The following is a 16,243-nucleotide window of genomic DNA, read 5'->3' as shown; positions in this document are numbered from 1 at the left end:
TTTTGCATTCTGCATAAAAAAAAGGCACGCGACTCGCGAGCATCACTGACACGTACGCGTCATACGGGCATTCGAAACAAAGAAGAAAAGAAACAGAGAGTTGCGCGGGAGCATGGCTAGAGGCGTGCCTAAGGCACAAACATACCCACGCGAATGCGTCCCTGACGCGTCTGCGTCACTTGAAAAATCAGCCTTCCACGCGTACGCGTGACCCTGCAAAATCGGCGTAAACAAGGTTTGGGCAGAGAGTTATGATGCCTTGATGCTGGAATGATGCTAGGAGCACGAGCAATATCACGCGTGCGCGTCCCTGACGCGAACGCGTCATTTTCCCCTCCAAGCCATCCATGCGTGCGCATCCTTTACGCGCACGCGTCAATTGAATTTTTTGCAATAGTGCGTATGGGACAGAGAGTTGTGCGTGCACGAGGCTGCTCTCGCGCCACTAGCACAATTCAGGTCACGCATACGCGTCCCCCACGCGTACGCATCACTTGAAAATAACGCAATTCACGCGGACGCATGTATTACTAGATCTGCACCAGAATTCTTATCTTTTCTTTCCTAATCCTAATTCTTTCTTCTCCCTTCTTATTTATTTCTTCTTCCTTCCTTCTTCTTTATTCCTTCTTACTTTTTCCTTTCTTCTTTCCCTCTTCACCCTCTTCATCAAGGTTCTTTTCTTTTCTTCCTTCCCTTTTTACTTTTCCATTATTACTTTTATTTATGTTTTATTCTTTTTCTTTTTCTTATTACTTTCATTATCTATGTCTTCTTTGTTTTTTTTCTTTTTATATCCTTTTAATTAGTGTTAGAAATTTATTTGGGTGATTATTTTCTTCTATAATTGCTTGTGGATTATTAGAAAATTATTTGACAATTATCACTAATTATTATTTTTGGGTTATTTGCATGTTCAAATTTAATACTTTCCCTATCATATTAAACATGCATACCAAGTGTTTGTGAATAAGCCCGTATAGCATTGTGCATTTTTAATTATTCTACTCTTCTACTCTAATGCCTGCTTTTCACAAAACGCTTCCTATATTTTATTAATTAATTATAATTGTCAACACAAGCGTGATTGTTGGTTTGTTATGAGTGATAATACATTTTAGCAATTAATGCTTGATCTATGCTACTCATGCCTTTGCCGGCATGCTAATAAACATCTTGCATCTAATTGCCTTCATATTTCTTGCTATATTTCCGTTGATGTCCTAATTACATGAAGTCGCGACCATGTGTTAATGACATTCTTCTTTACCTTAGCATGATTATCACTTGTACTGCCCTCTTCCTTGCTCTATCCCTTTGAATTGTATGTTACCTTTCTTTTCTCCCTTTTCAGGCTGGCCACCACGAGGGAAAAGAAAAAGTTTCTAACTGGAGCAACAAACAAGTCTGCCACACAATCTTTGGGGAAAAAGCATCAGTTGGAGCCACCCGTCCACTTGTACATCTCTGCATGCACCGAGGACGGTGCAATCTTTAAAGTGTGGGGAGGTCGATACCGACTTCTGCGGGTTAGTACTTTCTGACTCAACACCAATGTTTAACTTTTTTTTTGTTAAATTAGTTGTTGTATTTGCATGTTTATTTGATTTTGTGCATATTTTACCACTTGGTTGAAGTAATATTTTCTTTTTCAAGAAATTTTTTATAGCATTTCACTAATTTGAATTAAACTTTTTGAAAAACTTGTTTGAAGAAAATTTAATTTGGAACATGGTTTTAGAGCTTGAACACACAAAACCAGTGAGATTTTGAGCCTACTTGATTGGTTGCATCTTATCAACCAATATTTTATTTTTTGGTGTGTGTTGTTCTCTCTAAAATTATGATCTTTGTCTTGCTTGATTCTATATTTCCATTGTTTAATGTATGCATGCACTTATGTGATTGAGGCCTTATTTCACTAAGCTTACATACCCATATGGCCTTAACCTTTCATTATCCTTTGTAAACCAATTTGAGCCTATTTTACCCCTTTTATTCTTTACTTTAGCACATCATTAACTCTAAGCAGAAAACAATAATGTCCTTAATTTGAATCCTTGGTTAGCTTAGACTAGTGAGAGTGCTTATGATTTAAGTGCGGGGAAATTAGGTTTGAAAACATTTGGTTTGAGAATTGAGTATGTTAGAACTTTCTGAAAATGTGAAAGAATATTGAGAATATGTTCATGCATTCAATACCTTAATCATATGCCTTGAGAAAAGCAAAAGAAATAAAAATTATGAAAGAAAAGAAAAGAAAAGAAAAAGAGCAAATAACAAAAAGGGGACAAAATGCTCCAAAGTAAATGTTAGTAGCAATGCATATGAGTTGTACTAAAGTTGGGATGCATGAATATGTGGAAAACATAATTAATGGGCAGTTAGATTTTGCATTTTAATTACATGGATTGTCTTAAGTTAGTTGGAAAGTTTAGGTTAATTAAGGATTCAGATTTTAGTCCACTTGACCAAATACAATCCTACCTTGACCCTAACCCCATTACAACCCTTAAAAGACCTCTTGATATGTGTATCTGTACATTAAATTATTTGTTGATTGGTAGAAGAAGAGCAAGTCTTAGAAAGCAAGATTAGTAGAGAATTGAGAGAATCGAAGCTTAAACACCTGAGCGATTAGAGTGTATACACTTTCAATGAGGGTTTGATGCTCGATTCCTTGTTCCCGGCTTTTATGAGCTTTCTTCTTACAAGTTTACTTGTAATTTATTTTATGATTTGAATTAGTGAAATCCAGTTCATGTCTGTTCTTGGAAGATTTATTTACTTTGACCAAGTAGGTAGAAACATTTTGCATGTAGTTGCATTCACATAGATAGGTTGCATTTCATACTCTCTACCATTTCTCTTCAATCTTTTAGTTCTCTTGAACTTAGCATGAGGACATGCTAATGTTTAAGTGTGGGGAGGTTGATAAACCCCATTTTTAGGGTTTATCCTGTGCTTAATCTAGTGGATTTTATCCATTATTCTCACACTTATTCATACAATTCACATGTTTTACATTTTCCTTCCTGATTTTGTTCTATGATTGAAAACATGCTTCTTTGGCCTTATATTTGCTAATATTAATCCTCTCTTATTACCATTCGTTGTCGTGATATGTGCGTTAAGTGATTTCAGGGATTACAGGGCAGGAATGGCTTAGAGGATGGAAAGGAAGCATGCAAAAGTGGAAGGAATACAAGAAACTGAAGGAATTGCTAAGTTGTCCAGCCTGACCTCTTCGCATTCAATCGATTATAACTTGAGCTACAGAGGTCCAAATGAGATGGTTCTAGTTGCGTTGGAAAGCTAACATCCGGGGCTTCGCAATGATATATAATTTGCTATAGCTGTCTCGAAGATAGATGACCCACACGCGTGGATCACGCGCATGCCTGACCTGGAGAAAATTGAATCCACGCGTACGCGTGGACGACGCGTACGCGTGACTTTGCCGCGTGCTGGACGTATCAGAAATCATTGGGGGTGATTTATGGGCTATTTTTGACCCAATTTTTGGCCCAGAAAACACAGATTAGAGGCTACAGAGTGAGGGAATCAATTCATTCATTCATACAACTCTCATAATTAACAATTTTTAGGTTTTAGATGTAGTTTTTTTAGGGAGAGAGGCTCTCTCCTCTCCCTTAGGTTTTAGGATTAGGATTTCTTCGTTTTCTCAATTCCAAGTTCAATGTTCCTTTAATTTAATTCTCTTATACTTTTATTTACTCTAGTGCTTTGGTTTCTCTATTTCACTTGCTAATTACTTATGTTGCCAAATTGGCTTATAAACTCTTCATGTTATGCAATTTGAGGTATTTCAGATTTATGATTTTAATTTAGCTTTTTACGTTCTTAGCTTGAATTGATTAATTGGTGACACTTGAGTTATTAAACTCCTTTGTTGATTGATAATTGAAATTTACTGGTTGATTTGGATCCCTCTAAAGCTAGTCTTTCCTTAGGAGTTGACTAGGACTTGAGGAATCAAATTAATTAGTCCACTTGACTTTTCTTTATTTAGTAAGGGTTAACTAAGTGGGAGTAATGAACAATTCTCATCACAATTGATAAGGATAACTACGATGGGATTTCCAATTTTCATACCTTGCTAAGAGTTTTATTAGTTATTACTTTAATTCATGTAATTCACTTTTCCCATTCATTATTTAAAAACCCCAAAAAGATACTTTTCCATAACCAATAATAAATCATACTTCCCTGCAATTCCTTGAGAGACGACCCGAGGTTTAAATACTTCAGTTATAAATTTTATTAGGGGTTTTTTACTTGTGACAACCAAAACTTTTGCACGAAAGGATTTCTTGTTGGTCTAGAAGATATACTTGCAACGAGAACTTAATTGTGAAAATTCTAGACCGCGCGAGAGTTTCGTTCGTCAAAAATGCATTGGTAAATTCGCTTAACTGCCATCAAAAGTCATAATTAAGGTTGCACAATTCATACAATATGCCTAACAAGAGATAAATTGAACACATATGATGGCCATGTCATATGAATCAAACAAAATGTTCGTTGAGGCATTTCATCAAACATGTAGTATGCAATGTGCAAGCTTATCACAATCAATGCTCAAATTCAATCATAATCAACCCATAATCAAATATCAACACTTGCAATACAAAGAGACAAAGAAAAGCACTAAATTTAATCTAAGCAACATGAAAAGAAAATCAAAACAATTACAAAAATCAACAAAAATGGAAAATAAGAACCAATGAAAAGACCTCATGATACTTGCATGCATGCATGAAATAAATGTTGATTGTTAGAAGAAAAACAAATCTTAGAAAGCATGATTAGGGGAGAATTGAGTGAATCAACCCTAACCACTTGAGCGAATAGAGTGCAAACACATCCAGTGATGGTTTGATGCTCAATTACATGTTTTCACCTATGATCATCATTCTTCATGCAAGTTTGTAAAAATATTTAATAGCTCAATTCAATTGTGGTTTGGCATGGTTGCTAATACCTTTAGCCCTTGTGCATATATGCTTCTTGGACATTGATTTATTTTGACCAAGCAATTGCATTCATGTAGATAGTTGCACATAGTTTAGGTTGCATTTAGTTAGATTTCATTGAATAAATGTTGATACCATTTGCTTTCTCTTGGTTTAAGCATGAGGACATGCTTGGTTTAAGTGTGGGGAGGTTGATAAACCCCATATTTAGAGTTTATCTTGTGTTGAATTTAGAGGGTTTTGTCAACCTTTCTCCCATTTATCCAATGAAATAGCATGATTTTGTAAATTCTCCTTTAATTATGCCTAAGAGTTAAAACATGCTTTTTAGGTCCTTAATTGTTTATTCTTGATTTACCTTTGATTCCATTAGATGCCTTGATATGTTTGTTAAGTGATTTCAGATTTAGGAGGGAAAGATTGGATCAAGGGAATGAAGGAAAAGCATGTAAAAATGGAGAACTCATGAAGAAATGAAGGAATCGCAAAAGCTGTCAAGCCGACCTCTTTGCACTTAAATGACCATAACTTGAGCTACAGAGGTCCAAATGATGCGGTTCTAGTTGCATTGGAAAGCTAACATCCAGGACTTCGAAATGATATAAGATTTGCCATAGTTGCATTCGCGCATAGGGGCGCGCACGCGCATGGTGCGCGGACACGCCGATGGTGGCACATGCTTCACTTAATGCAACCCGTGGCCAGCGATTTTAGAAGCCTTGTGGGCCCAATCCAACTCATTTCTGATGCTATTTAAGCCAAGGATTGAAGGAGAATTTATTGTTGTTTGATTTCTTGCAATTGAGTAGTGTAGATTTACTTTCCTTGCACTTTTTACTATGCTTTCCTTTTTATGCCTTCCAAGTGTTTGATAAAATGCTTGGTTGGATTTTAGTATAGATTTTGTTCCTCTTGGCCTAGGTAGAGTAATTAGTGATGCTTGAGTTATCTAATTCCTTTGTTGATTGATAATTAGAAGTTTCTAATTGATTTGGATACCACTAAAGCTAGTCTTTCCCTTGGGAGTTGGCTAGGACTTGTGGAATCAAGTTGATTCATTCACATGACTTTCCTCCATTGTTAGAGGTTAACTAAGTGGTAGTAATGGATAATTTGTGATCACAATTGAGAAGGATAACTAGGATAGGACTTCTAGTTCTCATACCTTGCCAAGAGCTTTGTTAGTTGTTAGTTTATTTTCTTTGCCATTTATGTTTCTTGTCTAAAATCTTAAAACCCCAAACATACTTCATAACCAATAACAAGAACACTTTATTGCAATTCCTAGGGAGAACGACCCGAGGTTCAATACTTCGGTTTATAAATTTAGGGGTTTGTTACTTGTGACAAACAATTTTTATATGAAAGGATTATTGTTGGTTTAGAAACTATACTTGCAACGAGAATTTATTGTGAATTCTAAACCACACAAAAGTTCTCTCATCAAAATGGCGCTGTTGCCGGGGAATTGCAATGGTGTTGTGTTATTGGTTATTGTATATATGTGAATATTGTGAATACATTTGCCTTTTACTTCTTTGTTAGTTCTTGCTAGTTTTAGGATTTAATTTTCTTGCTTCGTGTTTGATTTTGTTTTTATTTTCTCTTGCTATCATGAATTCTCACTTTGGCTATGAGTTTGGTTCTAACTATGTTGTAGGAAATAAGAGCTTCAATGAGGATGTGTATCAAGGATGGGATAATCAAAAGTGGGAGGAGCCATATGCATATGATCAATCCTCTTGGCAACAACCTCCACCAATGCACTTTGAAGAAGAGCCATTCTATGATGCATACCAATCCAATGGCTATGGTGAATCTCCTTGTGACTTTCAAGAACCACCACCATATGCCTATGAGTCACATCCTCAACATGAACCTTAACCACACTCACAAGCCTATTTTTACCAAACACCTCCATATGACCTTGATCCATATCCACCATACCAACCACCTTTTGAACCACATGAGCCATACATGGAACCACCATTCCAAGATCACTACTCCCAATAACCACCTCAATATACACCACATCCTTACCAAGAAGAACCACTTTCCTATTATGAACCCCTTCTCCAAGACAATGAACCCTCTTATCCACTCCAATCCCCAATGGATGAAATCCTTAGCCTTATACTTCAAGGACAAGGAGAAATGCAAAGGGAGACACTAGAATTTGTGACTACCTTGACCAAGGTAGTAAGCATTTTAGCCTCCCAATGCTTGAGCACTCAAAGCACTCCCATGGTCACATGTGGAAAATTAATTGAAAAGCATAGCATGAAGGAGAGATTGGAAACTCCGGTGGAGAAGGAGGAAGACCACTTTGTGTTAGAGCAATTGGAGGAGCCTATGATCATTGAAGAAGATGAAGAAGTGGTTGAAGATTTAGGAGATGCGGAACCTCCATGGGAAGCTAAAATCATAGAAAATTCCTCCAAAGCGATTGAATTGGATGTTGAGGAGGAATGTGCACAACCTCCAAGGCATATTCCATATGAAGACTTGGAAGGAGTGGAGCAAGAATTGAGTTCCCTTGGTGATGAAGATCATGCATCCAACCTTCTTGGTGGTGAATCCTTTGAATTTGACGAACCTTCTCCCAATGAGATAGAAAGCAATGTGGAGGTAGATTTTTCTCTTCCTCCCATTTATGATTTGAGTGATGGAGAAGAGCTAGATGAATTTGATGAACAAAGAATTGAAATTGAAGTGTGTCAAGAGGTGAAAGTGATCAAGGAAGAATATAAGGGAGTAGAGCTTGCAAGGACATTGGAAATACCTCTCTCCAAGCCATCACTATCCATTCCTTCATTCAAGTGGGTAAATTCCTTATACTTAAGCTTTATTATTCCACTTGAATATGGTTTGCTAGAGACGGATGGTCAACTTAGACATATTTGTGGCTTTAAGAGTAAAAGGGAGATGGCTAGTGGTTGGAAACATTATTCTAGGCTCATTATGGTTGCATGTTCAAAGCTTAATAGTAAGGGTTGGTATAGAGCTAGATCGCTTGGGTCTAGGAGAATGTTTGGCCACTTAAATGAGAATTCCAAGATTGTGCCACCCAAGTGGAATAATGATAATCAACTCAAAGATGGGTGTAGAAACAAGATATGGGATCCCGGCATACATGAGGGTCAACTTTGGGAGCCCATAGTCTATGAAGAACTCCATCAAAGCTTGGGAGAATTGAACTTGAAGAAGAGAGCTCATTGGAAAAGCAAGCATTGGTGGGTGTTCAAGGATGGTTTCAAGCACAAGCCACTTTAAGAAGAGCTCCCCATAAGTCCAACTTAAGGACAATAAAGAAAAGTGCTAGGTGGGAGACACCCCACCATGGTAACTTCTTTTCATTTTCTCTTTTTGTACATATTGGTAAAATTAGTTTAATTTCATGTTTTTGTTTTGTTTGTTAAGTATAATTGGTACTTTAGTATGTTAAATAAGGTTTTATGGTGTTTTGGTAGCTGTTTGGAGGTTTGGAATGCTTGGATTGGTGCAAAAACATAAAAAAAAATTGAAAAATAGAGCACCATCCACGCGTACGCGCATTGCGCGCGTACGCGTGCATCAAGCATTTTCGCCTATCCACGAGGACGCGCCATGTACGCGTACGCGTGGATTGAGAAATTCCACCTCCCATACATTGACCCGAGAGTTGTGCCTATGTTGCGCGCGCACTGTGCCTTTCGCACAAACCAACTCACGCGTACACGCACATGACACGTACGCGTCACTCTCGAAATAAGCCATCGACGCGGACGTGTCATGTACGCGTACGCGTCGTGTCCATTACACTACCATCCGCGCGCGCGCGCCATGCGCGCGTACGCGTGGATGTCCTTCCTTCAACACATCTCTTTTTTTTTTCTCCTCTTTCCATTTCTTTCCTTCTCCTTTCTTCTTCCCTTCTCCTACCCTTCATCCAACACTCCCAAACACCATTGATGACCTTTTATTTTAGTTAGTTAATTAGTTAGTTAGTTAGTTGATTAGATAGTTAGTTTAGTTTTCATTTCTTTTTCTCTTTTTCATTGTAAGTGTTGGATTGTTATTCTTGTTTACCGTTAATTGCTGCTGCGCATTAAAAAGGATGTTATCTCAACATCATTATGTTTATAATCTTTGTTGGATTCTATTGTTGAGGTTATATTTTGCTACTTGGTTTTAAGTTTTTCATGCTTCACTTTTGTGAATACCAAGTACATGACATTGCCTTCAAGCTTTTAAATCTTTTTGAATTGCATGATTTGGCTACCATGCGATTTGAACCTTATTCTTTGATTAGGCAAACTCTTGATATTGGATGTTGTGCATTTACTTTAATGCATTGTATTTCATGATTATATGCATCCATATGCTTTTAGCTTGAATGCTTTCATACTTCTTTAATGCTTGTTTTACCTTACAAGTTTACTTAAAGCATCTCAAGCACACTAGGATAAGTGAAGTGCATGCTTCTTTTGTGACATCGCTTTTTGTACTAGTGTGTGTTCTAAATCGCGCAATTTAGAATTCACCCACTTATTTGTCATTAATGTCACACTAATTCACTCACTCATCTCTAGTGATTATTACCTCATTCCAACAATGTATGCTTCCTTGCTTTTGTATTTTCTCATCTTATGGTGTTATATTTTTATTTTTCATGAATGATGCACCGCAAGCAAAAATGGAAGTGGGAGAAAGAACACGCCGCAACCGGTTGACCTACCAGCTGAAGGTGGCAATCCGGAGAGTCGCCGTACCCCCTTGCTCATCTTTGAGTGCACCGAGGACGGTGCAAACTTTTAAGTGTGGGGAGGTCGTCCGACCGGTCGGCGATTTTGGGTGACAAGTTTCTAATTCCAACACTTTTGCATTTCATTTTAGGTTTTTAGGATTTTTACCTGCATTTTCTTATTTTTGCATATGTACACACAATAAGCTTAGTCAAAATGATGAAATTTTTCAAGATTTCTATCTATAGGGCACCAATTGATTTGAGTGAAAACTTTTCATAGGACTTGCTTGAATCATATATATATTGTGGAACATGATTTTTTGAGCTAAGAACACAAGCAAGTGAGATTTGAGCCTAATTGTGTGGTTACATTATATAACCATTTGTTTTTCCTTCTTGTGTGCATTATTCTCTTTCTATGATTGTAATCTTTGATTTATTTGATTCTTTATGTCTATTATTTTGTGTATTCATGCATTTATATGATTGAGGCCATCGTTTCATTTAGCTCACTCACCCAAATAGCCTTACCTTTTATCTTCCATTGTTAGCCAATTTGAGCCTACGATTAACCCACTTGTTCTTAATTTAGCACATTACAAGCCTTAAAGCGAAAAACAATAAATGTCCTTAATTTGGATCTTTGATTAGCTTAGGCTAGTGTGTGTGTGTGTCATTTAAGTGTGGGAAATCTTGGGACATTGGGAGAATAAAAGGGTAGTTTTGTAATTTTTTATTATAAATATTGGGAATTGGGTACATGCTCATGTATTGATTAAATGTATAGACCTTATGCATTGATGTTCTTGTATATAGTTTGAAAGAAAAAAAATGAGAAAGACAAAAGAAAAAGAAAAAATATATTGAAAAGAAAAGAAAGAAATAGAAAAAGAAAGAAAAAAGAAAAAGAAAAGAAATAAAAAGGGGACAAAATGCCCCAAAGCAAAGTGAAGCTCAATAAAAATCAATGCATATGAGTTGTAATAAAAAAGAAAATGCATGACTATGTTAAAAAAAGTGAAAAATGGGTAGTTAGGTTAGTTTTGAAGTTGTATAAGATGTCATAGGTTAGGTGGGAAGTCTAAGCTTATCAAAGATTCAAATTTCAAGCTCACTTAACCAAATAAGCATCCTACCTTGACCCTAGCCCAATTACAACCAATGAAAAGACCTCATGATACTTGCATGCATGCATGAAATAAATGTTGATTGTTAGAAGAAAAATAAATCTTAGAAAGCATGATTAGGGGAGAATTGAGTGAATCAACCCTAAACACTTGAGCAAATAGAGTGCAAACACATCCGGTGAGGGTTTGATGCTCAATTACATGTTTTCACTATGATCATCATTCTTCATGCAAGTTTGTAAAAATATTTAATAGCTCAATTCAATTGTGGTTTGGCATGGTTGCTAATACCTTTAGCCCTTGTGCATATATGCTTCTTAGACATTGATTTATTTTGACCAAGCAATTGCATTCATGTAGATAGTTGCACATAGTTTAGGTTGCATTTAGTTAGATTTCATTGAATAAATGTTGATACCATTTGCTTTCTCTTGGTTTAAGCATGAGGACATGCTTGGTTTAAGTGTGGGGAGGTTGATAAACCCCATATTTAGAGTTTATCTTGTGTTGAATTTAGAGGGTTTTGTCAACCTTTCTCCCATTTATCCAATGAAATAGCATGATTTTGTAAATTCTCCTTTAATTGTGCTTAAAGAGTGAAAACATGCTTTTTAGGTCCTTAATTGTTTAATCTTGATTTACCTTTGATTCCATTAGATGCCTTGATATGTTTGTTAAGTGATTTTAGATTTAGGAGGAAAAGATTGGATCAAGGGAATGAAGGAAAAGCATGTAAAAATGGAGAACTCATGAAGAAATGAAGGAATCGCAAAAGCTATCAACCGACCTCTTCGCACTTAAACGACCATAACTTGAGCTACAGATGTCCAAATGATGCGGTTCCAGTTGCATTGGAAAGCTAACATCTGGAACTTCAAAATGATATAAGATTTGCTATAGTTGCATTCGCGCATAGGGGCGCGCACGCGCACGGTGCGCAGACGCGCCGATGGTGGCACATGCTTCACTTAATGCAACCCGTGGCCAGCGATTTTAGAAGCCTTGTGGGCCCAATCCAACTCATTTCTGATGCTATTTAAGCCAAGGATTGAAGGGGAATCAACATACTTTTAGATACTTTCACACATTAGTTTAGTTTAGTTTAATTTTTGGAGGGAAAGTTAGTTTTTAGAGAGAGAATCTCTTACTTCTCTCTAGGATTAGGATTAGGTTAGATCTTGCTTAGAATTTCTTAGATCTAGGTTTAATTCATGCTTTGATTTACTTTTCCTTTATCAATTCTTCTTCTTCTACTTCTCCTCTCTCTAGTTTTGCATTTTGCATTTAAAATCCTTTACTTTTATGTCCATGCACTTTTGTTCTTTCCATTTCCTTTTAATGCAATTTATGTTTTCATGTTCCTTTATTGTTCATTTGATTTTTTGTTGTTTGATTTCTTGCAATTGAGTAGTGTAGATTTACTTTCCTTGAAATTTTTACTATGCTTTTCTTTTTATGCCTTCCAAGTGTTTGATAAAATGCTTGGTTGGATTTTAGTATACATTTTGTTCCTCTTGGCCTCGGTAGAGTAATTAGTGACGCTTGAGTTATCTAATTCCTTTGTTGATTGATAATTAGAAGTTGTTAATTGATTTGGATACCACTAAATCTAGTCTTTCCCTTGGGAGTTGGCTAGGACTTGTGGAATCAAGTTGATTCATTCACTTGACTTTCCTCCATGGTTAGAGGTTAACTTAGTGGTAGCAATGGATAATTTGTGGTCATAATTGAGGAGGATAACTAGGATAGGACTTCTAGTTCTCATACCTTGCTAAGAGCTTTGTTAGTTGTTAGTTTATTTTCTTTGCCATTTATGTTTCTTGTCTAAAATCTCAAAACCCCAAACATACTTCATAACCAATAACAAGAACACTTTATTGCAATTCCTAGGGAGAATGACCCGAGGTTCAATACTTCGGTTTATAAATTTAAGGATTTGTTACTTGTGACAAACAATCTTTTGTATGAAAGGATTATTGTTGGTTTAGAAACTATACTTGCAACGAAAATTTATTGTGAATTCTAAACCACACAAAAGTCCTCTCATCAGTCCGCGGAAAAAAGCCGATGAGAAAGAAAAGTTCACCGGTGGTGAAGAAAAGAAAAGAGAAAGGAAAGAAAGAAAGAAAGAAAGAAAAGAAAAGGGAAGTAAGAGAGAGAGTATGAGAGAGAGAGAGAGTAGTTATGAGAAAGAGAGCTGGTGGCGGCTTGACGACGGCGGCGGTGGCCGGCGACAGGGTTACCTGGACTGGGCAGAAATGGAAGGAGAGCAGCAGTAGTGAAGAAGAAAATGAAAATAAAACTGCTGCTCAACAGGGCAGGTTGCCCTGTTAACACCCAAAGCGAGTCACGTGCGGGCGCACAAAGGCCTGTGCTGACGCACAGAAAGCAGAAATTGGAGGGGTTGCGAGCACACACAGCATGCGATCACCGCGACCAGAGGGGGTGTAAAAGCGTGTGCGGGCGATTCTCAATCCTTGCCATGAATGCCTCTTTAGTATTTGTTGTCTTTAGTTGCTTGATTTACTTTATCGTCATTTAAATTTCTTGCCACTTAATTTCTTGCTTCTTGTCTTCTTATATGCAAACCACCCCCTTTGAACCCCATAATCGATAACATGCATATCTTATTGCAATTCCTTTGAGAGACGACCCGAGATCTAATACTCTCGGTATTTTTATTGGTTTGCACTTGTGACAAACAAATTAAACTTTGAAACAAATTAAACTTTGATTGAGGGTTATTTGTTGGTTTAGATCTATACTTCGACGAGATTATTTTTGTGTGAAAATTCTAAACCGACGATAACCCTTACATCAACTCCCACCACCTGAACCACGTGAATGCCCTTCCTTCCATCGCAAAGGTAGCGACCGTAAGTCATTCCTCCTCTGGTGCTACGCGCAGAAAGAATAATTGCTCCATGCGTTTAATCCAAACCATTGTGTCATCACTGCGGAAGATCGAAAGTTCCAGCTTCTGCCATTGCTCCGGCGCGTGGTGGTTTCTGGCCGACGAGCCTGCGGCTAGGTGCGATCCTGGTGAACCACGCTTGTTCCGATTAGGCACGCAATTTTCGAACGAATTCATTCTGGAATCGAAGCACTACAGCGTCTTCTGCATCGATTGGAACATATCCTCCATGCATGAGTCGATTGTGTCAAATCGTGTCTCCATTTTCTTCGATCTCAATTGAACCATTCTGCATAGGGATCCTCAAGCTCAGATACTAGTTTATAAAACCAGCAATAGCAGAATGATTAAGCTTTATTGCTGCACAGGGATGTCCAATTAGCACTCCTTAGAAGGTTCTATACAGTTGGAACTATCAACTCAGGGAGAGGGATTCTCTCCAATTTCTAATAGAATTTATAACAGAAAATACACATAAAACTAAACTAACTATAACCTAGCTATTTATAGGTAGTGAGTAATAGAGTCTAACAACCTATCAGCCAGCTAGAATATGCTAACAACTCCTAAAATTGTCACTTAACCGCTACTTACCTCTCCTTTTATAGTACAACCCAAACCTGTTAGTAGTAGGTATCTCTCTATCAGTGTACTCTGGTGCAATCCGTGCTAGCTACTATCCCGAGCTATGTTATGCAAACCATGAAAATCTCGAAAGAAGTCTACAACCAAATTGACAAGATTTGTAGAGATTTTCTTTGGGGTTCTAATGCGAGCGATAATAAAGTCCACCTCTTAAATTGGGATGCTGTGTGCAAACTAAAACACAGAGGAGGATTTGGTTTGAGGAAAGCTCAAGAGTCTAACACTTTACTTCTCATGAAGCTTGCTTGGGTTTGATTACAAAAGAAAACACTCTGTCAAGGTGATGAAATCAAAGTATGGCTGCGGAAAAGAAACTATTCCTAAAGTCCATCTAAAATCTAATTGTTCAAATTCCTGGAAAGGTATTGTCAAAGTTTGGAACCAATTCAAGACAAACATCATGTGGCGAATTGGAGATGGTGAATCGATTCGGTTTTGGGATGATCATTGAGTCCCAGGAATCGAAGCGTTAAGAACTTTTGCTACAAAGATTCTAGAAGAAGGCAGTTCGACTGAGAAAGTTAGTGAGTTTGCATATCAAAACGGTAACTGGAACTGGGGGATTCTTCGAAGAACTCTTCCAGAAGATATTCTTGATATTATTCGGGCTATAAAGGCTCCTGGTTACTCGAACCTAATGAGATTTTTTTATAAAGTCAGCATATGAGAAATTATATGATAATGATAAGTTGCCTGTGAACTATTTCAGTAAGGTTTGGAAATTGAAGCTTTTGCATAGACTAAAAATATTTGTATGGCTTATCATGCATAAATCTTTACTTACAAACTCTAGAAGGAAAAAAAAGGCTTACCCAGGCCGAAAAGAAACACTTATCCATATGCTATGTGACTGTCCATACGTTCATAGTGTTCGAAATAGTAGTGTTGATAGTACCCTGTGACCAAATTTCTTCAATCAGGATCTTATACACTGGTTGTAGGAAAATCTGAATCTGGGTACTTGAGAGTAGAATGGAACCTGATGGCCCATCCTTTTTGTTACCATCTATAATGCGGCATGGAGAAGTAAAAATGAATTAATCTTTAACCAAGAGAGTACAGCCAGTTCCAATCTCACTTTTTCAGCAAGAAATCTAGCAAGGAACTACGAGAATGTCCTATCCCTAACAGATTCTAGTAGAAAAATTCTCACCTCCACAATGGTTAAGTTCGTTTGTTAGGATCCACCTGAGGTGGGCAGCTTCAAGCTCAATATTGATGGCTCCTTTTTCACATCTACAAAGACTGGTATGTGCGGCGGCTTGATTCGGGACTCTCTTGTCAGATTCATTGCAAGCTTCTGGATAAATATTAGGTGCACCTCCATAACAAAAGTAGAGATATGGGGTATATATGTAGGAGTCAAATTGGCAAGTGATTCTCAACATTCAAAACCTGGTAATTGAGACAAATTCCATGTGTGCGCTGCAACTGATCCATGACCATCCTCAATGGCATGTGGCAACCTCTCTCATCCGATCAATTCGCACTCTCCTCGCAAAACAAGAACTATTTCGTGTTCACCATATTTTTAGAGAAGCGAACTTTCCAGCGGATACACTTGTTAAGCATGCTTAAGAATAAGGATAGTAACATCACCCGAACCCGCAGGTACCCACCCCCTCCCCCCTATCCACTCAGGACAGGTAATGCAGGGGATTTTACCGGGGCGAATTCTTGAGCGGCGACCATCCTCAGTGGCAACCTCTCTCATCCGATCAATTCGCACTCTCCTCGCAAAACAAGAACTATTTCGTGTTCACCATATTTTTAGAGAAGCGAACTTTCCAGCGGATACACTTGTTAAGCATGCTTAAGAATAAGGATTAAGGAT

The sequence above is a fragment of the Arachis ipaensis genome, chromosome B07, assembly GCF_000816755.2.
Source record: "Arachis ipaensis cultivar K30076 chromosome B07, Araip1.1, whole genome shotgun sequence".
Lineage (NCBI taxonomy): Eukaryota > Viridiplantae > Streptophyta > Magnoliopsida > Fabales > Fabaceae > Arachis > Arachis ipaensis.
The sequence above is the reverse complement of the archived record's forward strand: the minus strand, read 5'-3'. Positions refer to the sequence as shown.